At 45.5% G+C, this 25,676-nt stretch overlaps 1 long non-coding RNA gene across 9 annotated transcripts; it reads right to left on the bottom strand.

Moving 5' to 3' along the window:
- Nucleotides 1-9: 9 nt before the first annotated feature.
- Nucleotides 10-24,044, bottom strand: LOC120316455. Of its 9 annotated transcripts, XR_005558958.1 has the most exons (4): nt 3,519-3,752; nt 2,977-3,164; nt 742-952; nt 10-162 (listed from the first exon to the last, which is right to left on the bottom strand). It is a non-coding gene; the product is annotated as an uncharacterized LOC120316455 (long non-coding RNA). The 9 variants fall into 9 exon arrangements; XR_005558960.1 differs by lacking the exons at nt 2,977-3,164; nt 3,519-3,752 and adding an exon at nt 24,001-24,044; XR_005558954.1 differs by lacking the exons at nt 2,977-3,164; nt 3,519-3,752 and adding an exon at nt 22,415-22,476.
- Nucleotides 24,045-25,676: the final 1,632 nt, after the last annotated feature.

The raw sequence follows: 25,676 nt of genomic DNA, 5'->3' as shown, positions 1-25,676 counted from the left end.
CCTTTTGCTGCGTCTCTGCAGGAAGCAGGAGAGAGCTAGCTAGCCCAGCTATGCTGACTCAGGAATTCTGGGAGTAGAAGTCCATGAGTCATAAAAGATGTTTTCGGTTGTAAATGGGTCCAAGTGGCTCTTCGAGTGTTTTGGGTTACCTACTCCTAGGGCCTAAGAAAAAAGCACTGAGTTGTAGGAATCATAACAAATCACCAGAATTCTTGATCGGTTTAATTTCCTGCTTTTACCAGCTGGTCTTGGGGTGAAGAGAATCAAATCCTGCCACAAGACCTCCCACTTGCTATTGGCACAGCCTTCTCAAAACAACACAACTCCATATTTTGAGCTGGAGCACAGGCTTGAACCAGAGGAGCCGGTCAAATTTCCCCCGAACCCTGAATTAACCACAAAACAACGGCTAAAAGGAGAATAGTTTCTCCTTTCTGTTATGTTTTTCCTTCTAAACAGTAGAAGAAAATACAGTGAGCAATTGCTTTGGGAGATCAACAATAACAACAATAGAGTTGGAAGGTCTTGTAGTCCAGCAGGAAAGCCTATAGTACCACTTCAGACAAATGGTTGTCAAGTCTCTTCTTAAAAACCTGAGGCCCTACTCTTTCCTTGCCCAAAAGAGGGCAAAAAAGTCAGGCTTTCCCAAGATATGAAAGACTATGTTGTTATTTTAGGGGCAAAGTCATCAGAACGCAGCCTTAGGCAGGAATAGCAGCCACACAAGGAAATCAACCTTACCTGCCAACTTCCAGTCACACATGCGCAGTAGTCCTCCACTGTCTTACACACCGACCTCCCCGGGATGGCCAACTTCCTGTCCGTTTCTGTGGCCGTCCTTCCACTTCCATTCAGAACGACCTTCTCGGCATGGCCGACTTCCTGTCCCTAAGCAGGCGGCTGGATGCCGGTACGAGAGACTAGGAGGCTGGGTCTCTTTGTGCCCTTTCCACTTCAGAGGGAGAAAAACAAGAGGCCAAATTGGGAACATAGAGATACAGTTCATATGTTGGAAACATAAATTTCAGGGATTCTTTCTCAGGCTTAGTTGCCCCATCTGCATTTGTAAAATGGCCCCTGGGCCCCGTTTTACAGCCGGAGAGGGAAAGACAGGTTCAGGGGACAGAACGGTCGGGATTTTGAGGTTATTCTTCTGCATCTTTATTATTAGAAGCCTTGATATTAATAATTATAGAGCAGGGCTTTTCAACCAGTGGTATGTGTACCACTTGTGGTACTTTGCCACATGGCCTGTAGACCGTGATTGCAAGTCAAGTGTAGTAGGGGAGGGGAATGAGCCTATCGTGGCTTATTAATAAGCTTTTAATAATAAAGAATAATCATCATCTTAAAACGCCATTAAAGAGGTTTATTTATTTTTGTGGCTGCAGTATCTGATTTGACAGAGTTTTCTGTCCCTTGGCTATAGGATGGAGGCCATTAAAAAAAGCCTACCATGGACTCCAAGCTAAAGCTATGAGACGGGAAAGTGTGCCCTCTTCTGGTCAAAAACGGGTATTGTGGCCACCAAAAGAAATAAACCTTTTTAATGGCATTTTAAATTCTCTATCTTTATTAACAGTATTAACACCTTATTAATAGGGCCAGGGGAGGCCCGTTTGCTGCAACGCAGGCGCGGAAGAAGAAATCTGCTTCAAAAGCCTTAAATCTGGTTAAGGAGGACTATGATGCCCTATTAATATTAATAAGGTTTTAATAATAAAGAATAACCTTAAAATGCCATTGAAAAGTTTTTTTTTTAATTTTTATTTTTAACCAACAAAACAGAACAAAGCAAAACATAACACACATACACATACAATATATACTCCTTTTTTTTACAGCAATTACGTAACGGTAATCTAATATTTACATTTCCCCCTTATTCTTCTTTAGAATATTTGTCCCTATAGCCCCATTATTTCTTATTTACGTTTTTCTTCCTATATGTTCTACTTCTTACTAAGAATAATTCATATTATTATACATTATTATAGACATATTTTCACTTTTGACCTTTCCATATTTATTCTCCTCTATTGAAAAGTTTTTTAATGGCTCCTCTACCTGCTTCAACCACAGGATGGCACTGTTTTTTGATCCTTAATAGCATTCAATAACTTCAATAGATAAATAATAATAATCTTAAAATCATATTAAAAGGATTTATTTCCTTTTGTGACTGCTACTCCTTCTTTAATCGTAGGGCTCAATTCTTCCCAGAGGGCTTGACCGCTTTAGTCTCAATAAATAACTTCCCCTCTCCCAGGAAACAGGCGATGGGAGCATAAGGGGGCTTCCTGTGGACTTTCCTCACTGTTTTTAAATATCCCTAGGCTACACCCAACCTAAGCAAAGCAGTTACCAACAGAATAAGAGACGTGGAGTTCCAGCTAGAACTTAACAGAATCTCTCTCTGCAGCAAGAAAATGGATTAAATGGGGTGTGTGGGGACCAGCAAGCTTTCCTAAGAGTAGGAACCCTACCTCCTGCTATTTCCCACCAAAACTGCAACATTTAGAGGAGCGGTGGCAATCGCAACCTCCCACCGTGTTTCCCACTGCCTCTTGCGGTTTTTACTGGGCTCCCAACCTTCCTCCAGTTCCATCCCCGTCTTTTTAAAAGGAAAAGCCTTAATCTCACTGAAGCTGGCAAAAAAGGGGGGGGGGAATCCTCAAGGACAACTTATCTGTTTTCCCCCAGTTCTTTCTTAACAGCCACAGAAAGGGGGGGGGTCACCCATTTGGCAGAGGGAGCGTGACCTCCTTTCTCCACTGCCTTTTCCAAAAAGGCTGAAGCTTTCAGCCGGCAGGCCTTTAGAGGATTGGTGTCCCCACCCTTCCTCCTGGCCCACATGGCTGCTACATCAGTCAATGCAGCTGTGACTGGGGGAGGTTAGCAAAATTGCAAGCCAGACTCTGCAAAGACCCGGGTCTCCTACTGCCCCCAGAGAGACCTGCTTTTCCTTTCTCGTACCTCTGGGCGATGGGTGGGTTGTTTACGGCAACCTGGAGAGGAAAGGAAGGAATCTCCTGCCCTTCCTAACCCTGACTTGCTTTGGACGAAGGTCTACAAAGTTAGATGGATGGCGAACAAATTAATAAATGCCATTAGTTGCAACTTCTCACGTCTTATCCCTTTTATCCATCCTTTAAATGATAAACCTATAAGGGAACGATAGGTTATATACATTTTCAAAATAAACTACATTTATTTTTATATTGATCGTTTCTTAATAAAAATGCACACTATTTCAAATAGATATTTGATATTGCACCTATATTAATACATAGGGATCTCTAAGAAATATAGTTTAGAAACATCAAAACTAAATACAAACCTGCATACGTACGATCTCCTTAAAGAAATAGCAGGGCAGGACATCTTAGGGGAGAGGACCAAACGAGTGGCCGGGGTGGAGGCGGGGGAGGGGGAAGGTGGGGATCCCCCGCAAACTAGGTAACAGAGAAAACCGGTATCTTTCTGGAATCTGGAAATGCGGGGATGACTCGGCTCACCTGAGCCAGTAGCACGCTTCCTTTTTTCCTTCCTGCGTGCGCTCCGTCAACGTAGTGCAGAAAAGAGCACGGGAAAAAGCAGGGAACCGTGCTGCGAACGGACAGGAAGTTGGGGACGACCTCGGCGAATGGACAGGAAGTCGGAGATACTAGGAACGTCGTCGTCGGTGGTCATGCTACGGGACGTAAAACTGTGCCCTCCTGTGGTCGAAAACGGGTACTGCGGTCGCCGAAAAAAATAAAGCTTTTAAATGGGATTTTAAGGCTATATATTCCCCCCCCCCGTGTTTATTATTAACCCCTTATTAATATTAATAGGGCGGCGGGAGGCCCTTTTGCCATTTTAACGGTTTATTTCTTTTGGTGGCTGCTATACCCGGCTTGACCACGGGAGGGCACTGTTTTTCCTCCCTTAGCGATACCGGCATTGAGGCCGTGGAAAAGGCCTACAATGGCCTCGATGGTAATGCTATGGGACGGGTATTGCGGCCGCCAAGAGAAAGAAGCCTTTTTAATGGGGCTTTAAAGGCTTACTTCGTTGATCCGACGTGGAGTCGGCCGTGCCCAGAAGGTCCCCGAAAAAAAGGAAGTGGAAGGACGATTAAGAAGAACTGACCGGAAGTCGGCCATATTGCGAAGGTCGCAATTCAACGATCCTGGAGGACGGCGAATTTGCGCGGACAGGAAGTCGGACATGCTGAGGTCTACCCGAAAGGAAGTAGGGGGAAAGATTAAGAACGAAGGAACGGAAGTCGGACATGATGGAAAGGTCCTTTTAACCGCAGGACCTGGGGGACGGCCGATACCGACGGACACGAAGCCCGCCGTCCAGAGAGGGCCTCTCGCAGATTACTCAAGAACCAGCCAGCGGACATGCGCAGAAGGCCGAGGGAAGTGGCCCGTCCCTTTCGGAGGAGCATAGAGTGGCGACCCTTTGGCTGACGCTCTGCGCTTTGGGGCTTAGCTCCTCGGTGTCCCGATCCTGGGCAAGTGGCCTACGACGGCCTCCCCGTTAATGCTATGGGACGGGAAACACTGCCGTCCTGTGGTCAAAAACGGGTACTGCTGCCGCACAAAGAAATAAATACTTTTTAATAGCATTTGAAGCTTACTCTTCTCTATTTTTATTCTTAACGCCTTATTATTAATATTAACGTGGCGACGGGGGGCCCGGTCGGTGCCACACGGGCGCAGAAGAAATCCTGGTTCCAATCTTAAACCGAGTTAAGGCCTATTGTGGCTTATTCATATTAATAAGGTTTTAATAATCAAGAATAATCATCTTAAAGAGGTTTATTTATTTTTCTGGCCGCAGTATCTGATTTGACCAGTTTTCCATCCCTTAGCAGGACTGGCTCAGGAATTCTGGGAGTTGAAGTCCACCAGTCATCAAAGAGCCAAGGTTGCCTACCCCTGCCTTAGCTATAGGATGGAGGCCATCAAAAAGGCCTAGGATGGACTCCAAGCCAAAGCTATGAGACAGAAAACTGTGCCCTCCTGGGGTCAAAAATGGGTGTTGCGGCCACCCAAAGAAATAAACCTTTTTAATGGCATTTTAAAATAACCGTATTCTCTATCTTTATTAACGGTATTAACACCTTATTAATAGACGAAGGCCTACAAAGTTAGATGGACGGCGAACAAATTAATAAATGCCATTAGTTGCAACTTCTCACGTCTCACCCCTTTTATCCATCCTTTAAATGATAAACCTATAAGGGAACGATAGGTTATATACTTTTTCAAAATAAACTACATTTATTTTTATATTGATCGTTTCGTAATAAAAATACACAATATTTCAAATAGAGATTTGATATTGCGCTTATATTAATACATAGGTATCTCTAAGAAATATAGTTTAGAAACACCAAACCCAAATACACACCTACATACGTACGATCTCCTTAAAGAAAAAGAAGGGCAGGACAAACAAAACTATTCTTGATTAAAAACATCTGGGTTTGCTTGAAGGGGGCGAGCGGGGTGCACTTTTAGGAGCAACCTCTTAAGGTGTAACACAGGGAAGCGCGATACGATTGGATCATGGAGAAAGCTAGGGAGTTCCAGAAAAACATCTACTTCTGCTTCATTGACTATGCTAAAGCCTTTCATTGTGTGGATTGTGGCAAGTTCTTAAAGACATGGGAATACCAGACCATCTTATTTGTCCCTTGAGAAACCTATATGCGGGTGAAGAAGCAACAGTGGGAACTGGACACGGAACCACTGATGGGTTCAAAATTGGAAAAGGAGTCCGGCAAGGCTGTATACTGTCGCCCTGCCTATTTAACTTATATGCAGAGCACATCATGAGAAAGACAGGGCTAGATGAAACAACAGTTGGAATTAAGATTGCCGGGAGAAATATCAACAACCTAAGATATGCAGATGATACCACTCTAAGGGCAGAAAGTGAAGAGGAACTAAGGAGCCTCTTGATGCGGGTGAAGAAGGAGAGTGCAAACGTTGGCTTGAAACTCAACACTAAGAAAACCAAAATCATGGCATCCGGCCCACTCAATTCCTGGCAAATAGATGGGGAAGAAATGGAGGTGGTAACAGATTTTATTTTTCTGGGCTCCAAGATCACCTCAGATGGGGACTGCAGCCAAGAAATTAAAAGACGCTTGCTCCTGGGAAGGAAAGCTATGGCAAATCTAGACAGCGTACTAAAAAGCAGAGACATCACCCTGCCAAGAAAAGTGCGTATAGTCCAGGCCATGGTCTGCCCAGTTGCAATGTATGGCCGTGAAAGTTGGACCATAAGAAAGGCTGAGCGCCAAAGAATTGAGGCCTTCGAACTATGGTGTTGGAGAAGACTCTTGCGAGTCCCTTGGACTGCAAGGCGTTCAAACCGGTCAGTCCTAGAAGAGATCAACCCCGACTGCTCTTTAGAAGGCCAGATCCTGAAGTTGAAACTCAAATACTTTGGCCACCTAATGAGAAGGAAGGACTCACTGGAGAAGCGCCTAATGCTGGGAAAGATTGAGGGCAATAGAAGAAGGGGACGACAGAGAATGAGGTGGTTGGATGGAGTCACTGAAGCAGTAGGTGTGAACTTAAATGGACTCCAGAAGATGGTAGAGGACAGGAAGACCTGGAGGAACATTGTCCACGCGGTCGCGATGGGTCAGACACGACTTCGCAATTAACAACAACAACAAAAGAAATAAACCTTTTTAATGGCATTTTAAAATGACGGTATTCTCTATCTTTATTAACGGTATTAACACCTTATTAATACGGCCCATTGGAGGAAAATTCCACTTAGGGTCTCCTGCTTCAGCAGGCGGCTGGATTAGAAGACCTCCGAGGTCCCTTCCAGCTGTATTCTGACAGAATTTTCCTCCAATGGGATTTTCCCATGTATTTTACCAGGAAACATAGATAGGGCAGCCTAGAAAGGTCAGTGCACTCCTAACCGTACCGAAGCACTCCGAGTTTGTTGGCGATGTCCATTTTGCTCTAGGAGTTCACGGTGACGTAACCCTAACCCTAAGTGGAATTTTCCTACAATGGGATTTTCCCATGTATTTTACCAGGAAACATAGAAGGGCAGAACTAGAAAAGTCAGTGCCCTCCTAACCATACCCAAGCACTCCGAGTTTGTTGCAATGTCCATTTTGCTCTAAGAGTTCATGGAGACGTAACCCTAACCCTAAGTGGAATTTTCCTCCAATGGGATTTTCCCATGTATTTTACCAGGAAACATACATAGGCAGCCTAGAAAAGTCAGTGCCCTTCTAACCATACCCAAGCACTCCGAGTTTTGTTGGCGATGTCCATTTTGCTCTAGGAGTTTCACGGTGACGTAACCCTAACCCTAAGTGGAATTTTCCTCCAATGGGATTTTCCCATGTATTTACCAGGAAAATAGATAGGGCAGCCTAGAAAGGTCAGTGCTCCTCCTAACCATACCCAAGCACTCCGAGTTCGTTGGCGATGTCCATTTTGCTCTAAGAGTTCATGGAGACGTAACCCTAACCCTAAGTGGAATTTTCCTCCAATGGGATTTTCCCATGTATTTCACCAGGAAACATACATACGGCAGCCTAGAAAAGTCAGTGCCCTCCTAACCATACCGAAGCACTCCGAGTTTGTTGGTGATCTCCATTTTGCCCTAGGAGTTTATGGTAACGTAACCCTAACCCTAAGTGGAATTTTCCTCCAATGGGATTTTCCCATGTATTTTACCAGGAAACATACATAGGGCAGCCTAGAAAAGTCAGTGCCCTTCTAACCATACCCAAGCACTCCGAGTTTGTTGGCGATGTCCATTTTGCTCTAGGAGTTCCGGTGACGTAACCCTAACTCTAAGTGGATTTTCCTCCAAGGGATTTTCCCATGTATTTTACCAGGAAACATAAAAGGGCAGCCCTAGAAAAGTCAGTGCCCATTCCTAACCATACCCAAGCACTCCGAGTTCGTTGGCGATGTCCATTTTGCTCAAACTGTGGCTCCGGAGCCGCATGGCGTCTTTGAGCCTTCCCCTGTGGCTCCCAGCCTCCTCTGCCTTTGCAGAGAAAGACAGAGACAGAGAGAGGCAATTGCACTGCCCTGCTTCTGTGTGTGTGTGTGTGTGTGTGTGTGTGTGTGTTGTGTGTGTGTGTGTGTGTGTGTGTGTGTGTGTGTATATGTGTAAAAGAGAGTGCACTCACAGTGTTCTCCGAGGAGCTGAAAAGCTTTCTGGGCGGAGCTCCTCCCTTTGCTGCGTCTCAGCAGGAAGCAGGAAGGGCAGGAGAGAGCTAGCTAGCCCAGCTAGGCTGACTCAGGAATTCTGGGAGTTGAAGTCCATGAGTCATAAAAGAGACCAGGTTGCTTGTTGGACAACAGCTTGAAGCTTGCCAGGTGAGCAGCAGATAGGAGGGGGGGGAGAAAGAGAGAGAGAGAAAGAGAGAGAGAGGGACGGAGAGAGAGAGAGGAAAGAGAGAGAGAGAGAGAGAGAGAGAGAAAAAAAGAAAGAGAGCGGGGGAAGAGGAGTGGCAGACCAAGGGCAGATAGAGAGGGAGGGAGAGAGAGACAGAGAGAGAGAGAGACCCTTTTGACATCTAAAATGAAGATAACACTGCATATATCCTTTTTTTTACCTGTGTGTGTGTGTGTGTGTGTGTGTGTGTATACACATACATATATACATATACATATACATATATATACACACACATACATACACACACAAACACACACACACAAACACACACACACCTATAATAAAGGTAAAAAAGGATATATGCAGTGTTATCTTCATTTTAGATATCAAAAGGGTTTTGCGGCTCCCAGTGTTTTGTTTTTGGTGGGAAACGGGTCCAAGTGGCTCTTCAAGTGTTTTGGGTTGCCTACCCCTGCTCTAGGAGTTCATTGAGACGTAACCCTAACCCTAACTGGAATTTTCCCATGTATTTCACCAGGAAACATAGATACGGCAGCCTAGAAAAGTCAGTGCCTTCCTAACCATACCCAAGCACTCCTAGTTTGTTGGCGATGTCCATTTTGCTCTAAGAGTTCACGGTAACGTAACCCTAACCCTAAGTGGAATTTTCCTCCAATGAGATTTTCCCATGTATTAACACCTTATTAATAGGGCCAGGGGAGGCCCGTTTGCTGCAACGCAGGCGCGGAAGAAGAAATCTGCTTCAAAAGTTTGCTAAGCTCATAGATGTTCAATTCCTAATCCTTCATTCTTTGCTCTAACCGAGAATAAAATAAATTCTTAAACCTAGTTAAGAAAGCCTAGGATGGCCTAATATTAATAATATTAATATTGTACGAGTCGTACAAAGAACATACGGACTGCTATCCAATTTGGAGTTTATTTTATTCTTGGTTAGAGCAAAGAATGAAGCAAAGAACTGCCAAGCTCTACTAGTGGGAAGGCCCTTGGAGAGGTCCCTCCCGCTATTTCCCACCAAAACTGCAATATTGAGAGGAGCGGTGGCCATGCAACCTCCCACCCTGTTTCCCGCTTCCTCTTGGGGTTTTTACTGGGCTCCCAACCTTACTCCATTTCCATCCCTGTCTCTTTAAAAGGAAAAGCCTTAACCTCACTGAAAGTGGCAAAAAAAGGGGAAACTTACCTATTTCCCCCCCCCAGTTCCTTCTTAACAGCCACAGCAAGGGGGCGTCACCCATCCGGCGGAGGCTCTAGGCTGGAAATCCAGGAAGCGTGACCTCCTTTCTCCACTGCCTCTTCCCAAAAGGCCGAAGCTTTCAGCCGGCAGGCGTCCCCACCCTTCCTCCTGGCCGCTACATCAGTCGATGCAGCTGTGACTGGGGGAAGTTAGCAAAATTGCAAGCCGGACTCTGCAAAGACCCGGGTCTCCTGCTGCCCCCAGAGAGACCTGCTTTTCCTTTCTCTTACCTGGAGAGGAAAGGAAGGAATCTCCTACCCTTCCTAACTCTGACTTGTTTTGGACGAAGGTCTACAAAGTTAGATGGACGGCGAACAAAATAATAAAAGCCATTAGTTGCAGCTTCTCACGTCTCATCCCTTTTATCCATCCTTTAAATGATAAACCTAGAAGGGAACGATAGGTTATACACATTTTCAAAATAAACTGCATTTATTTTTATATTGATCGTTTCTTAATAAAAATGCACACAATTTCAAATAGAGATTTGATATTGCACCTATGTTAATAAAGTGGTACCTGGAAAAATACTGATGGTCCGACAAAGGATGTGTATAAAAAGCAGATGGCCCAACAAAAATGTGGGTAAAAGAGAGGTTTGTTTTGCTTACAAGACAACTCTTAAATTTAGGATGGCCAGACATCCTGTTCCCAGCTCTGCACATGATATATTACTAACTGCCTGTCACATGGTATATCTAAATTGCTTAACACTTGATATATTGCTGATTGCTAAAAACATTCCAATGTAAACGAGGAGCTATCGATTATAGATCTGTCTAGTAGTTTTTCTATGTTAGAATAAGGACCTATAGAATGTAATGTGACCAGAAAATAACCCCCGCCAGAAAGGGTTATAAAAATGGTCATCAAGGTACAATCTGGGTTCAGATTTCTACAGCCAGGATGGCTCTCTGAACCTGCGCGCAATAAACTTCCCTTTCCTGAAAGAGCTGATTCAAGTTTTTCAATTCTACTACATTTTCTGGTGCGTTGGCCGGGAAAAGCTTGAGTGAGGCGATATTTCGCTGAGGACAGCTGGACCCTTCGGACCTGCTGGTAAGCCATCTCTGAACAATTCTCCAGGCGCCATGGGGGTGTGTTTCCTCCAGGAGACAGCTGTGGCTTCTCAGCAGAGCCGACAGTACTGAAGGCCAGTCCAAGAACCCTTTGGGAAAGGAAAGGAAGTCTGAACCAACTCCTGGCCAGGATGGGTGTAACTACAAGGCAGGCGAGTATGTGTTTAAAGTAATGGTACCTATCTCATTTGAAGATAGAAGAGGGGGCCTGATCACTCCCCTGGACTCGGGACGGCGATCCTAATGAAGTCCGTGTTAGGTTGTGTGGGTGGTTAAGCCAGTGCATTCCCTACTAGTGACCGCCGGCGCTGTAGGTCATTGGCAGTGTGTTAGGATGGGGGGGGCGTAGTATGGATGTGGGGTGTCCCCCAGAGGGGACTTTTAAGAAAACTATCCTAACCAATTTCAGTATATAGATCAGTGGGGGGATGCAGTAGCAGGACGAGCTGATGAGTTATTGCAATGTCAGGCTGAAATGGTTCGTTTGTGTGTGGCTAGACCCAAAGGGGGAAAAAAAAAAAAAAGCTTCAAGTACAAACTAAAAGAGTAAAAGATGTGAAGATTTCAGAAACTAAGGTGTCAGATGCTAAGAAGGAGATAAGGATGGAGGTAGAGGAGTTGATTCTCAGACCTCCTCCCTACGTTCCACCTTTCTCCCCCTCCCCCCCCCAGTGCCGGCTGTGGCAGAGCCAGCAGCCGCTCTGAGGGAGGAAGGGCTGATTGCCCCTACTGTGTCCGAAGAAAGGCAGCCAGCTGTGAGACGAAAACAGAAAGGGGGAGGCTGTCAGCCCCCAAGGAGGAAGGGGATTTGGAAGGTCTCTCTGTAAATGTGAGGGGAGAAGTAAGTAAAGAGGAGCAATTGTTGAATATTTTGTTGACTCCCGAGGAAAGGGAGAAGTGGAAGGCTGCTGTTAGGCAGTGTTTGAAGGATAGGTTGCCAGCTGTGCGGGATATACAGCGAGATGGAAGCCAGGGCACCAGAAAAGGACCCTGAATGGAATACACAAAATCCAGCACACATGACTTTGTTAAAGGAATATCAGAATTTAGTAGTAGAAGCTCTTTGCAAGGCTGGAAAGCCTTCAGTGAATGTGTTAAAGCCGTCTTTTGTGATGCAGGAGGCAGATGAAAGTCCGGAAAGTTTTTTTGCAAAGGCTGATTGAGGCTTATGAGCTTTATACACAGGTGGATCCAAGGAGTGCAGACAATGTGCGAATGTTGAATGAGAGGTTCATAGCACAGAGTTATGAAGATATAAGAAAGAAGTTGCAGAGGTTAGAAAGAGCATTAGGAAAGAACACTACAGAATTGTTGGAGGTGGCTAGGAAAGTGTTTGTTAATAGGGATAAGGTGGAAAAACAGGAAAGAGATGCTAGAATGCATAAGAAAATTGAGTTGTTGGCGGTGGCATTGCAAGGAGGGATCATGCTGGGACCCAACCAGTGTGCTAATTGCAAGGAGGAAGGTCATTGGCAAAGAGAATGTCCAAGAAGGCAGATGCGAGGTAGAGGTTGGAGAGGAAGAGAAGGCAGAGGATGTGGAGGTGTTGGCAGTGGGCCCCCCATGCACTCCCCCTTCATGGGTAGAGGGCAGAGAGGGGCTCCAAGGAATGTGAGAGATGGTCCAGGGAATGTAAGAGATGGTCTGAGGAATGGGACATTGGAATAGAGACAGGGAGATTGAGGGAATTGGCTTGGCAGGAACTAACGGGTCAGATTGACGAGGACCTGGCTTGGAGGAAGCCCCCCCCCCCCGAGCCATTGGTTACTTTAAATATAGGGGGCAAACAGACAACGTTTTTGGTGGATACTGGAGCAGGAAGATCAGTTGTGGATTTGAAAGCAGAGTCTTTGTGTGTGAAGTAAATATGACTGTTACTAACCTCAAGAGAAAAGAAGATACCAAAAAAAAAAAAAAAAATAACCTCACTCTGTTTGTCTGGCCAACAAACAAAGTGAAGGAAGATGTGTTTGTTTATTTATTTACTTTTTTTTCTCCCTCTTAAGAACAGCCCAAAGTTACCTGCTCAGGCAGGAAATCCTATACCATTTTCTTGCCTATTCTGCTCTCTCCCTTTTGCAAATGTTAGTGTGTTAATGCCTTTTCAAACTCTATCTGCAGACACAACCCCCTTTCCCCCCTTGTTTTTTTTCTGGCTGTGTTGCTTTGAGAGGGAGAGAGATAGAGAGAGATAGAGAGAGAGGAGAAAAGGGGGGGGGGTTGATCTTTTTAACTTTTTCCCTGCTTAGAATTCAGGTTTGAGAAAGGTTGGGTGGCTGTGAAAATTTAATGCCCACTTTTGCAATTTTTTCTATTCAAAAGAGGAGTCAGTAATTGTTGGACAACTTTTTTGGGGGAAATTTTTGAGTTTAAATTGTTTAATATCAACCAAAAGAGTTTGCTTAGATTTGTAAATGTTCTCCCTATTTAATGGAAATTTAATGGAAATCTGTTTCCATCTGAATGGAATTTGATTAAATTGGGATTTGACTAACTTTATATTAAAAGCAATACTAGAGTTTAGAAAAAAAAAACTTTCAGTAACTCAGAATATCTTATTAAACTTGTTTATTTTTTTGTGTGTGAAGTTAGAACGAAGTTGAGAAAAATTTTGGGATTATAAATAGCTATGCTGTTTTGAGTAAAGATTTGTATGCAAAACTGTTAGAAAAAGAGCTTGTGTTAATAAATGCAAACAGGGTTTGGTGAGCTCTCCTTTGTTGGTTCTTTGCTAGGTAATTTATTTATAAACAAGGACAAAGGTTGGAGGAGGTTTTGGCCCAGAAGTGTGTGCGTGGGGGGGGGGAAGGCAGCCAGTGGCATTTTTATCTAAAATTGACATTTGGGGACATCTTGGTGGTTAGCATTTCTTATCAAGGGTGGACAATTTTAATCAGGAAGCCTTGGTATACACTTGTTCATAGCAAAGTGGTTTTCAGTTGTGGATTTGAAAGATGCTTTTTTCACGATTCCTATTCACAAGGCTAGCCAGCCGTTGTTTGCTTTTGAATGGGAGGGAGAACAAAAGAATGCCTTTAGGGAAGTGAAACGAGCTCTCACATCAGCTCCAGTTTTAGCCTTGCCTAACTTAGAGAAGCCTTTCAATTTGTATGTTGATACCAGGAAGAATGTTGCCTTGGGGGTGTTAACTCAACAATTAGGACAGTGGCAACGCCCGGTGGCTTACTTATCTAAGCAATTAGATGGGGTTGCCCAAGGCTGGCCACATTGTCTGAAGGTTCTTGCTGCTATAGCAGTCCTTTTACAGGACTGTAATAAATTGACCTTCTCATGTTCCATAAGTGTCCACCCCCTCATGCAGTTCATTCTATCTTGGATAATAAAGGGCATTTGTGGATCAGCAGTCAAAGGCTTTTTAAGTATCAGGCGATGATGATTGAAAATCCTCAAGTGAAATTAGTGGTGTCTAACCGGCTAAACCCTGCCACCCTATTGCCCACAGAAGTGGATTCAGAACACAACTGCTTGCTGCCCTGAATTGGTATACAGACGGCTTGAGTTACATGAAAGATGGGAGGAGGGTTTCTGAATATGCGATTGTGAATGATGAGGAAGTGGTGGAAAGTAGTCCGCTAGGAGCAAACTGCAGTGCTCAAGTGGCAGAATTGTGGGCATTAATTAGAGCATTGGAAAGAGCTGAAGGGGAAACTTTAAATGTCTGGACAGATAGTAAATATGCTTTTCTAACTCTGCATGCTCATGGTGCTGTGTATAAGGAGAGGGGATTCAGGGATTCGGCTGGCAAACATGGGTTACATGGACACTTGATAAAGCATCTTCTCGATGCAGTACAAAAGCCAGCAAAGGTTTCAGTTATGCATTGTAAAGGGCCATCAGGGGGGAGTATGGGGGAACTGAATAAGCAAGTGGAAAAACTTAGGAATTATGTTGTTGAAAAAACACCTCCTAAACTAATAACAAGATGTCATCCCTTTAAACCAGGGGATAAGGTGTGGGTAAAACATTGGAAACATGAACAACTGGAGGGGAGATGGGAAGGACCTTATGGAGTAATAATGGCCTCTCCTTTAGCAATAAAGATTGCAGAATCTAAATCTTGGATTCACTGGACCAGAGTTAAAGCAGCCGCAGAACCTCTGTGGACAGTGAACAGGGACCCCAAGGTTCCCATCAAACTCACTCTTAAACGTGTTTAGTATGTTTAATGAATATTTTATTGTTTGTAAACCAGATATTGTATTAGCACAAGTGTATCCTGCACATATATCTACGGCTGTCTGGCTGAAATTCAACCCCCTGCTAAGCCACACCCGGAAGCTGGCTTTCTACGCACGGGAGAAGAAAGGATGAAAGGCTTCCTTCTGCTTTTATATAGTACTATTGTTGCATGTAATAATGTTTGTCTTTCTAATTTAGGCCAATGGAGCAAGCCAGAAGAAGCTCCACGCCTTATCCAATCTTATGCTATAGGCACGGGCACTTGTAAAGGTCACCCCCCTATTGGATTTTCCCCAGAATGCTGGAATGGTAGCTGGCCTCATCCTTGTCAATTTCCCCAAGCATTTGACAGAATAGTTAAAGAAGCCTGTATTACAAGACCACCTGTCAATCCCGAAGCCTGTCAGTATGTTGGGTATATTCTTAGGAAAGGCATATGTGTAAAGGCCCCATATAAGAAGCCTCCTCCTCCTGTTACTCTGGAGTGTGGGCCTCCCTTATTCTGGGGATGGGAGCGGGTCACCCTAGTCTCGCAGTTGAAGACGGGATGGAAGGGGACTTGCATCGTACATGTTATCCCGGTGGAATTTGGAGTAACTATCCAAAGACCCCCGAGGAAGCGCCCAGAGAGAAAACGAAGTAGAAGGTCCCATCAGAATAAGGATATGCCCCATCCATTGGAGTCAAGGATGCAATATAATTTGTGGGTCCAATTGGCTAAACTAGCCAACACAACTGATTTTTGCCTTTCTGAAGCATATGACATGGAGAATCTGCTGTCCACATGTTTAATACCCGTATGTGTTCCTGTCACAGCAGCCAAGGAGTTCAGTCATCACGAGTTTAAAGAACATATAGGCTATGAAACAATGTACAGCTGGGGTCACATTTCCAAGTTTCTACCCACTGATGCTTTAGCTTTAAATACTCCTAATGTAGCCATTCCAGAAGACTTACAATGTGCACATATCACGGGGTGTGAGCAGAATACACCTTCACCTCATTGCCTGAAAGTGAGCCAAGAAAGGCTAAATTGCACATCTTTCCAAACAGTGTCTTTTGGGTATGCAAACATATGGTTACCTAAAGGGTGGTTCTTCACATGTTGGAATTCCAGAGACAAGAGTATAACAACATACATACATCAGACCCAAGTGTTATGGAATGAAACTTATCTGCATAGATGAGATAAGTCTCATCAGGGGGGAATAAAGTGGTACCTGGAAAAATATTAATGGTCTGACAAAGAATATGGGTAAAAAGCAGATGGCCCACCAAAGATTGTGTGTGTAAGGGAGGTTTGTTTTGCTTACAAGACAACTCTTAAATTTAGGATGGCCTGACATCCTGTTCCCAGCTCTGCACATGATATATTACTAACTGCCTGTCACATGGTATATCTAAATTGCTTAACACTTGATATATTGCTGATTGCTAAAAACATTCCAATGTAAACGAGGAGCTATCGATTATAGATCTGTCTAGTAGTTTTTCTATGTTAGAATAAGGACCTATAGAATGTAATGTGACCGGAAAATAACCCCCGCCAGAAAGGGTTATAAAAATGGTCATCAAGGTACAATCTGGGTTCAGATTTCTACAGCCAGGATGGCTCTCTGAACCTGCGCGCAATAAACTTCCCTTTCCTGAAAGAGCTGATTCAAGTTTTTCAATTCTACTACATTAATACATAGGGATCTCTAAGAAATATAGTTTAGAAACATCAAACCTAAATACAAACCTACGTACGTACGATCTCCTTAAAGAAATAGCAGGGCAGGACAAACAAAACTATTCTTGAATAAAAACACCTGGATTTGCTTGAAGGGGGCGAGCGGGGTGCACTTTTAGGAGCAACCTCTTAAGGTGTAACACAGGGAAGCGCGATACGATGGTTCTTCTACATCCGGGACTCGGGCGCTGGGAAAACACCATTCAACGGCTGCCTTGCTTGGCAGCCTTCGAGGAGACCCCCGAGACGGGTCGGAACCCCCTTCCCGACCCGGACGCCAAACGCCTGGAGCGTGTCCCGCCGGCCCCGCCTCTAAAAAGGAGCTAAAAAGAAGCCGCGGCTGAGCTCGCGTAAACGACCCCGAAGTGTGTTATTAAAACAAGCTAACTTCGTCTCTACGTTCCCAATTTAGCCCCTATAGCTGAAAGGGGAAAGAGCGCAAAGAGACCAGGTCTCGCAACCACCGGCGCCGCCGCCGCCAACGGTTCTCGGTCGCATTTTTACAGATACCGGCGGCGAAAGGCCAGGAACGGCCAGGCGGACATCTTAGGGGAGAGGACCAAACGAGTGGCCGGGGAGGAGGCGGGGGAGGGGGAAGGTGCGGATCCCCCGCTAACTAGGTAACAGAGAAAGCCGGTATCTTTCTGGAATCAGAAAATGCGGGGATGGCTCGGCTCACCTGAGGCAGTAGCAGGCTTCCTTTTTTTCCTTCCCGAGGCCTCGCCGGTAGACGTGCGCTCCGTCCACGTAGTGCAGAAAAGAGCACGGGAAAAAGCAGGGAACCGTGCTGCGAACGGACAGGAACTTGGGGACGAATTCGGCGGATGGACAGGAACTCGGCCTTACTGGGAACGTCGTCGTCGGTGGTCATGCTACGGGACGGAAAACTGTGCCCTCCTGTGGTCAAAAAAGGGTACTGCGGTCGCCGAAAAAAATAAAGCTTTTAAATGGGATTTTAAGGCTATTTATTTTCCCCCCGTCTTTATTAGTAACCTCTTGTTAATATTAATAGGGCGACGGGAGGCCCTTTTGCCATTTTCAAAGGTTTATTTCTTTCGGTGGCTGCTATACCCGGCTTGGCCACGGGAGGGCACTGTTTTCCCTCCCTTAGCGATAGCGACATTGAGGCCGTGGAAAAGGCCTACGGTGGCCTCGAAGGTAAATGCTTTGGGACGGGTATTGCGGCCGCCAAGGGAAATAAGCCTTTTGAATGGGGTTTTCAAGGCTTACCTCGTTGATCGGACGTGGAGTCCGCCCTACCCAGGTCCCCGGAAAAAAAGGAAGTGGAAGGATGATTAAGAAGGACGGACCGGACGTCGGCCATATTGGGAAGGTCGCAATTCAAAGCCCTGGAGGACGGCGAATTTGAGCGGACAGGAAGTCGGACATATTGAGGTCTACCCGAAAGGAAGTAGGGGGAAGATTAACAACGAAGGAACGGAAGTCGTTTACCGCAGCACCTGGGGGACGGCCGACACCGACGGACAGGGAGCCCGCCGTCCAGAGAGGGCCTCTCGCAGATTACTCGTCAAGAACCAGCCGGCCGACATGCGCAGAAGGCCGAGGGAAGCGGCCCGTCCCTTTCGGAGGAGCATAGAGTGGCGACCCTTTGGCTGACGCTCTGCGCTTTGGGGCTTAGCTTCTCGGTGTCCCGATCCTGGGCAAGTGGCCTACGACGGCCTCCCTGGTAAAGCTATGGGACGGGAACCACTGCCCTCCTGTGGTCAAAAACGGGTACTGCTGCCGCCCAAAGAAATAAATGCTTTTGAATAGCATTTGAAGCTTATTCTTCTCTATTTTTATTCTTAACGCCTTATTATTAATATTAACGCGGCGACGGGGGGGCCCGGTCGGTGCGACACGGGCGCACAAATCCTGGTTCCAATATTAAACCGAGTTAAGTCCTATCGTGGCTTATTCATATTAATAAGGTTTTAATAATCAAGAATAATCATCTTAAAGAGGTTTATTTATTTTTCTGGCCACAGTATCTGATTTGACCAGTTTTCCGTGCCTTAGCAGGGCTGGCTCAGGAATTCTGGGAGTTGAAGTCCACCAGTCATCAAAGAGCCAAGGTTGCCTACCCCTGCCTTGGCTATAGGATGGAGGCCATTAAAAAGGCTTAGGATGGACTCCAAGCCAAAGCTATGGGACAGAAAACTGTGCCCTCCTCTAGTCAAAAATGGGTATTGCGGCCACCCAAAGAAATAAACCTTTTTAATGGCATTTTAAAATGACCGTATTCTCTATCTTTATTAACGGTATTAACACCTTATTAATAGACGAAGGTCCACAAAGTTAGATGGACGGCGAACAAATTAATAAATGCCATTAGTTGCAACTTCTCACGTCTCATCCCTTTTATCCATCCTTTAAATGATAAACCTATAAGGGAACGATAGGTTATATACTTTTTCAAAATAAACTACATTTACTTTTATATTGATCGTTTCGTAATAAAAATACACAATATTTCAAATAGATATTTGATATTGCACTTATATTAATACATAGGTATCTCTAAGAAATATAGTTTAGAAACACCAAACCTAAATACAAACCTACATACGTACGATCTCCTTAAAGAAAAAGAAGGGCAGGACAAACAAAACTATGCTTGAATAAAAACATCTGGGTTTGCTTTAAGGGGGCGAGCCGGGTGCACTTTTAGGAGCAACCTCTTAAGGTGTAACACAGGGAAGTGCGACACCACTGGATCATGGAGAAAGCTAGGGAGTTCCAGAAAAACATCTACTTCTGCTTCATTGACTACGCTAAAGCCTTTCATTGTGTGGATCACAACAAATTGTGGCAAGTTCTTAAAGAGATGGGAATACCAGACCGTCTTATTTGTCTCTTGAGAAACCTATACGCGGGTCAAGAAGCAACAGTGAGAACTGGACACGGAACCACGGATGGGTTCAAAATTGGAAAACGAGTCCGGCAAGGCTGTATACTGTCGCCCTGCCTATTTAACTTATATGCAGAGCACATCATGAGAACGGCAGGGCTAGAGGAAACAAAAGTTGGAATTAAGATTGCCGGGAGAAATATCAACAACCTAAGATATGCAGATGATACCACGCTAAGGGCAGAAAGTGAAGAGGAACTAAGGAGCCTCTTGATGCGGGTGAAGAAGGAGAGTGCAAAAGTTGGCTTGAAACTCAACATTAAGAAAACCAAAATCGTGGCATCCGGCCCACTCAATTCGTGACAAATAGGAGGTGGTGACAGATTTTATTTTTCTGGGCTCCAAGATCACCTCAGATGGGGACTGCAACCAAGAAATTAAAAGACGCTTGCTCCTGGGAAGGAAAGCTATGGCAAATCTAGACAGCGTACTAAAAAGCAGAGACATCACCCTGCCAACAAAAGTGCGTATAGTCCAGGCCATGGTTTGCCCAGTTGCAATGTATGGCTGTGAAAGTTGGACCATAAGAAAGGCTGAGCGCCCAAGAATGGAGGCCTTTGGACTATGGTGCTGGAGAAGACTCCTGCGAGTCCCTTGGACTGCAAGGCGTTCAAACCGGTCAGTCCTAGAAGAGGTCAACCCCGGCTGCTCTTTAGAAGGCCAGATCCTGAAGTTGAAACTCAAAATACTTTGGCCACCTAATGAGAAGGAAGGACTCACTGGAGAAGCGCCTAATGCTGGGAAAGATTGAGGGCAATAGAAGAAGGGGACGACAGAGAATGAGGTGGTTGGATGGAGTCACTGAAGCAGTAGGTGTGAACTTAAATGGACTCTAGAAGATGGTAGAGGACAGGAAGACCTGGAGGAAAAGAAATAAACCTTTTTAATGGCATTTTAAAATGATGGTATTCTCTATCTTTATTAACGGTATTAACACCTTATTAATAGGGCCCATTGGAGGAAAATTCCACTTAGGGTCTCCTGCTTCAGCAGGCGGCTGGACTAGGAGACCTCCGAGGTCCATTCCAGCTGTATTCTGACAGAATTTTCCTCCAATGGGATTTTCCCATGTATTTTCCCAGGAAACATACATAGGGCAGCCTAGAAAAGTCAGTGCCCTCCTAACCATACCCAAGCACTCCGAGTTTGTTGGCGATGTCCATTTTGCTCTAGGAGTTCACGGTGACGTAACCCTAACCCTAAGTGGAATTTTCCTACAATGGGATTTTCCCATGTATTTTACCAGGAAACATAGAAAGGGCAGACTAGAAAAGTCAGTGCCCTCCTAACCATACCCAAGCCCTCCTAGTTTGTTGGCGATGTCCATTTTGCTCTAAGAGTTCACGGTGACGTAACCCTAACCCTAAGTGGAATTTTCCTCCAATGGGATTTTCCCATGTATTTTACCAGGAAAAATACATAGGGCACCCTAGAAAAGTCAGTGCCCTCCTAACCATACCCAAGCACTCCGAGTTTGTTGGCGATGTCCATTTTGCTCCAAGAGTTCACGGTGACGTAACCCTAACCCTAAGTGGAATATACCTACAATGGGATTTTCCCATGTATTTTACCAGGAAACATAGAAAGGGCAGCCTAGAAAAGTCAGTGCCCTCCTAACCATACCCAAGCACTCCGAGTTTGTTGGCGATGTCCATTTTGCTCTAGGAGCTCATGGTGACGTAACCCTAACCCTAAGTGGAATTTTCCTGCAATGGGATTTTCCCATGTATTTTACCAGGAAAAATAGATAGGGCAGCCTAGAAAGGTCAGTGCTCTCCTAACCATACCCAAGCACTCCGAGTTCGTTGGCAATGTCCATTTTGCTCTAAGAGTTCATGGAGACGTAACCCTAACCCTAAGTGGAATTTTCCTGCAATGGGATTTTCCCATGTATTTCACCAGGAAACATACATACGGCAGCCTAGAAAAGTCAGTGCCTTCCTAACCATACCCAAGCACTCCTAGTTTGTTGGCGATGTCCATTTTGCTCTAAGAGTTCACGGTAACGTAACCCTAACCCTAAGTGGAATTTTCCTCCAATGAGATTTTCCCATGTATTAACACCTTATTAATAGGGCCAGGGGAGGCCCGTTTGCTGCAACGCAGGCGCGGAAGAAGAAATCTGCTTCAAAAGTTTGCTAAGCTCATAGATGTTCAATTCCTAATCCTTCATTCTTTGCTCTAACCGAGAATAAAATAAATTCTTAAACCTAGTTAAGAAAGCCTAGGATGGCCTAATATTAATATTGTACGAGTCGTACAAAGAACATACGGACTGCTATCCAATTTGGAGTTTATTTTATTCTTGGTTAGAGCAAAGAATGAAGCAAAGAACTGCCAAGCTCTGCTAGTGGGAAGGCCCTTGGAGAGGTCCCTCCCGCTATTTCCCACCAAAACTGCAACATTGAGAGGAGCAGTGGCCATCGCAACCTCCCACCCTGTTTCCCGCTTCCTCTTGGGGTTTTTACTGTGCTCCCAACCTTACTCCATTTCCATCCCTGTCTCTTTAAAAGGAAAAGCCTTAACCTCACTGAAAGTGGCAAAAAAAGGGGAAACTTACCTGTTTCCCCCCAGTTCCTTCTTAAAAGGGCACAACAAGGGGGGGGTCACCCATCCGGCGGAGGCTCTAGGCTGGAAATCCAGGGAGCGTGACCTCCTTTCTCCACTGCCTCTTCCAAAAAGGCCGAAGCTTTCAGCCGGCAGGCGTCCCCACCCTTCCTCCTGGCCGCTACATCAGTCGATGCAGCTGTGACTGGGGGAAGTTAGCAAAATTGCAAGCCGGACTCTGCAAAGACCCGGGTCTCCTGCTGCCCCCAGAGAGACCTGCTTTTCCTTTCTCTTACCTCTGGGCGGTGGGTGGGCTGTTTACGGCAACCTGGAGAGGAAAGGAAGGAATCTCCTATCCTTCCTAACCCTGACTTGTTTTGGACGAAGGTCTACAAAGTTAGATGGACGGCGAACAAAATAATAAAAGCCATTAGTTGCAGCTTCTCACGTCTCATCCGTTTTATCCATCCTTTAAATGATAAACCTAGAAGGGAACGATAGGTTATACACATTTTCAAAATAAATTGCATTTATTTTTATATTGATCGTTTCTTAATAAAAATGCACACAATTTCAAATAGAGATTTGATATTGCACCTATGTTAATACATAGGGATCTCTAAGAAATATAGTTTAGAAACATCAAACCTAAATACAAACCTACGTACGTACGATCTCCTTAAAGAAATAGCAGGGCAGGACAAACAAAACTATTCTTGAATAAAAACACCTGGATTTGCTTGAAGGGGGCGAGCGGGGTGCACTTGTAGGAGCAACCTCTTAAGGTGTAACACAGGGAAGCGCGATACGACTGGTTCTTCTACACCCGGGACTCGGGCGCTGGGAAAACACCATTCAACGGCTGCCTTGCTTGGCAGCCTTCGAGGAGACCCCCGAGACGGGTCGGAACCCCCTTCCCGACCCGGACGCCAAAAGCCTGGAGCGTGTCCCGCCGGCCCCGCCTCTAAAAAGGAGCTAAAAAGAAGCCGCGGCTGAGCTCGCGTAAACGACCCCGAAGTGTGTTATTAAAACAAGCTAACTTCGTCTCTACGTTCCCAATTTAGCCCCTATAGCTGAAAGGGGAAAGAGCGCAAAGAGACCAGGTCTCGCAACCTCCGGCGCCGCCGCCGCCACCGGTTCTCGGTCGCATTTTTACAGATACCGGCGGCGAAAGGCCAGGAACGGCCAGGCGGACATCTTAGGGGAGAGGACCAAACGAGTGGCCGGGGAGGAGGCGGGGGAGGGGGAAGGTGGGGATCCCCCGCTAACTAGGTAACAGAGAAAGCCGGTATCTTTCTGGAATCAGAAAATGCGGGGATGGCTCGGCTCACCTGAGGCAGTAGCAGGCTTCCTTTTTTTCCTTCCCGAGGCCTCGCCGGTAGACGTGCGCTCCGTCCACGTAGTGCAGAAAAGAGCACGGGAAAAAGCAGGGAACCGTGCTGCGAACGGACAGGAAGTTGGGGACGAATTCGGCGGATGGACAGGAACTCGGCCGTACTGGCAACGTCGTCGTCGGTGGTCATGCTACGGGACGGAAAACTGTGCCCTCCTGTGGTCAAAAACGGGTACTGCGGTCGCCGAAAAGAATAAAGCTTTTAAATGGGATTTTAAGGCTATTTATTTTCCCCCCGTCTTTATTAGTAACCTCTTGTTAATATTAATAGGGCGACGGGAGGCCCTTTTGCCATTTTCAAAGGTTTATTTCTTTCGGTGGCTGCTATACCCGGCTTGGCCACGGGAGGGCACTGTTTTCCCTCCCTTAGCGATAGCGGCATTGAGGCCGTGGAAAAGGCCTACGGTGGCCTCGATGGTAAATGCTATGGGACGGGTATTGCGGCCGCCAAGGGAAATAAGCCTTTTGAATGGGGTTTTCAAGGCTTACCTCGTTGATCGGACGTGGAGTCCGCCCTGCCCAGAAGGTCCCCGGAAAAAAAGGAAGTGGAAGGATGATTAAGAAGGACGGACCGGACGTCGGCCATATTGGGAAGGTCGCAATTCAAAGCCCCTGGAGGACGGCGAATTTGAGCGGACAGGAAGTCGGACATATTGAGGTCTACCCGAAAGGAAGTAGGGGGAAGATTAACAACGAAGGAACGGAAGTCGTTTACCGCAGCATCTGGGGGACGGCCGACACCGACGGACAGGGAGCCCGCCGTCCAGAGAGGGCCTCTCGCAGATTACTCGTCAAGAACCAGCCGGCCGACATGCGCAGAAGGCCGAGGGAAGCGGCCCGTCCCTTTCGGAGGAGCATAGAGTGGCGACCCTTTGGCTGACGCTCTGCGCTTTGGGGCTTAGCTTCTCGGTGTCCCGATCCTGGGCAAGTGGCCTACGACGGCCTCCCTGGTAAAGCTATGGGACGGGAACCACTGCCCTCCTGTGGTCAGAAACGGGTACTGCTGCCGCCCAAAGAAATAAATGCTTTTGAATAGCATTTGAAGCTTATTCTTCTCTATTTTTATTCTTAACGCCTTATTATTAATATTAACGTGGCGACGGGGGGCCCGGTCGGTGCGACACGGGCGCAGAAGAAATCCTGGTTCCAATCTTAAACCGAGTTAAGGCCTATCGTGGCTTATTCATATTAATAAGTGTTAATAATCAAGAATAATCATCTTAAAGAGGTTTATTTATTTTTCTGGCCGCAGTATCTGATTTGACCAGTTTTCCGTCCCTTAGCAGGGCTGGCTCAGGAATTCTGGGAGTTGAAGTCCACCAGTCATCAAAGAGCCAAGGTTGCCTATCCCTGCCTTAGCTATAGGATGGAGGCCATTAAAAAGGCTTAGGATGGACTCCAAGCCAAAGCTATGGGACAGAAAACTGTGCCCTCCTCTAGTCAAAAATGGGTATTGCGGCCACCCAAAGAAATAAACCTTTTTAATGGCATTTTAAAATGACCGTATTCTCTATCTTTATTAACGGTATTAATACCTTATTAATAGACGAAGGTCCACAAAGTTAGATGGACGGCGAACAAATTAATAAATGCCATTAGTTGCAACTTCTCACGTCTCATCCCTTTTATTCCATCCTTTAAATGATAAACCTATAAGGGAACGATAGGTTATATACTTTTTCAAAATAAACTACATTTATTTTTAGATTGATCGTTTCGTAATAAAAATACACAATATTTCAAATAGATATTTGATATTGCGCTTATATGAATACATAGGTATCTCTAAGAAATATAGTTTAGAAACACCAAACTAAATACAAACCTACATACGTACGATCTCCTTAAAGAAAAAGAAGGGCAGGACAAACAAAACTATGCTTGAATAAAAACATCTGGGTTTGCTTGAAGGGGGCGAGCGGGGTGCACTTTTAGGAGCAACCTCTTAAGGTGTAACACAGGGAAGTGCGATACACTGGATCATGGAGAAAGCTAGGGAGTTCCAGAAAAACATCTACTTCTGCTTCATTGACTACGCTAAAGCCTTTCATTGTGTGGATCACAACAAATTGTGGCAAGTTCTTAAAGAGATGGGAATACCAGACCGTCTTATTTGTCTCTTGAGAAACCTATACGCGGGTCAAGAAGCAACAGTGAGAACTGGA

The sequence above is a fragment of the Crotalus tigris genome, unplaced genomic scaffold, assembly GCF_016545835.1.
Source record: "Crotalus tigris isolate CLP2741 ecotype Arizona unplaced genomic scaffold, ASM1654583v1 scf7180000019364.2947544272:3078424, whole genome shotgun sequence".
NCBI lineage: Eukaryota > Metazoa > Chordata > Lepidosauria > Squamata > Viperidae > Crotalus > Crotalus tigris.
The sequence above is the reverse complement of the archived record's forward strand: the minus strand, read 5'-3'. Positions and strand labels throughout refer to the sequence as shown.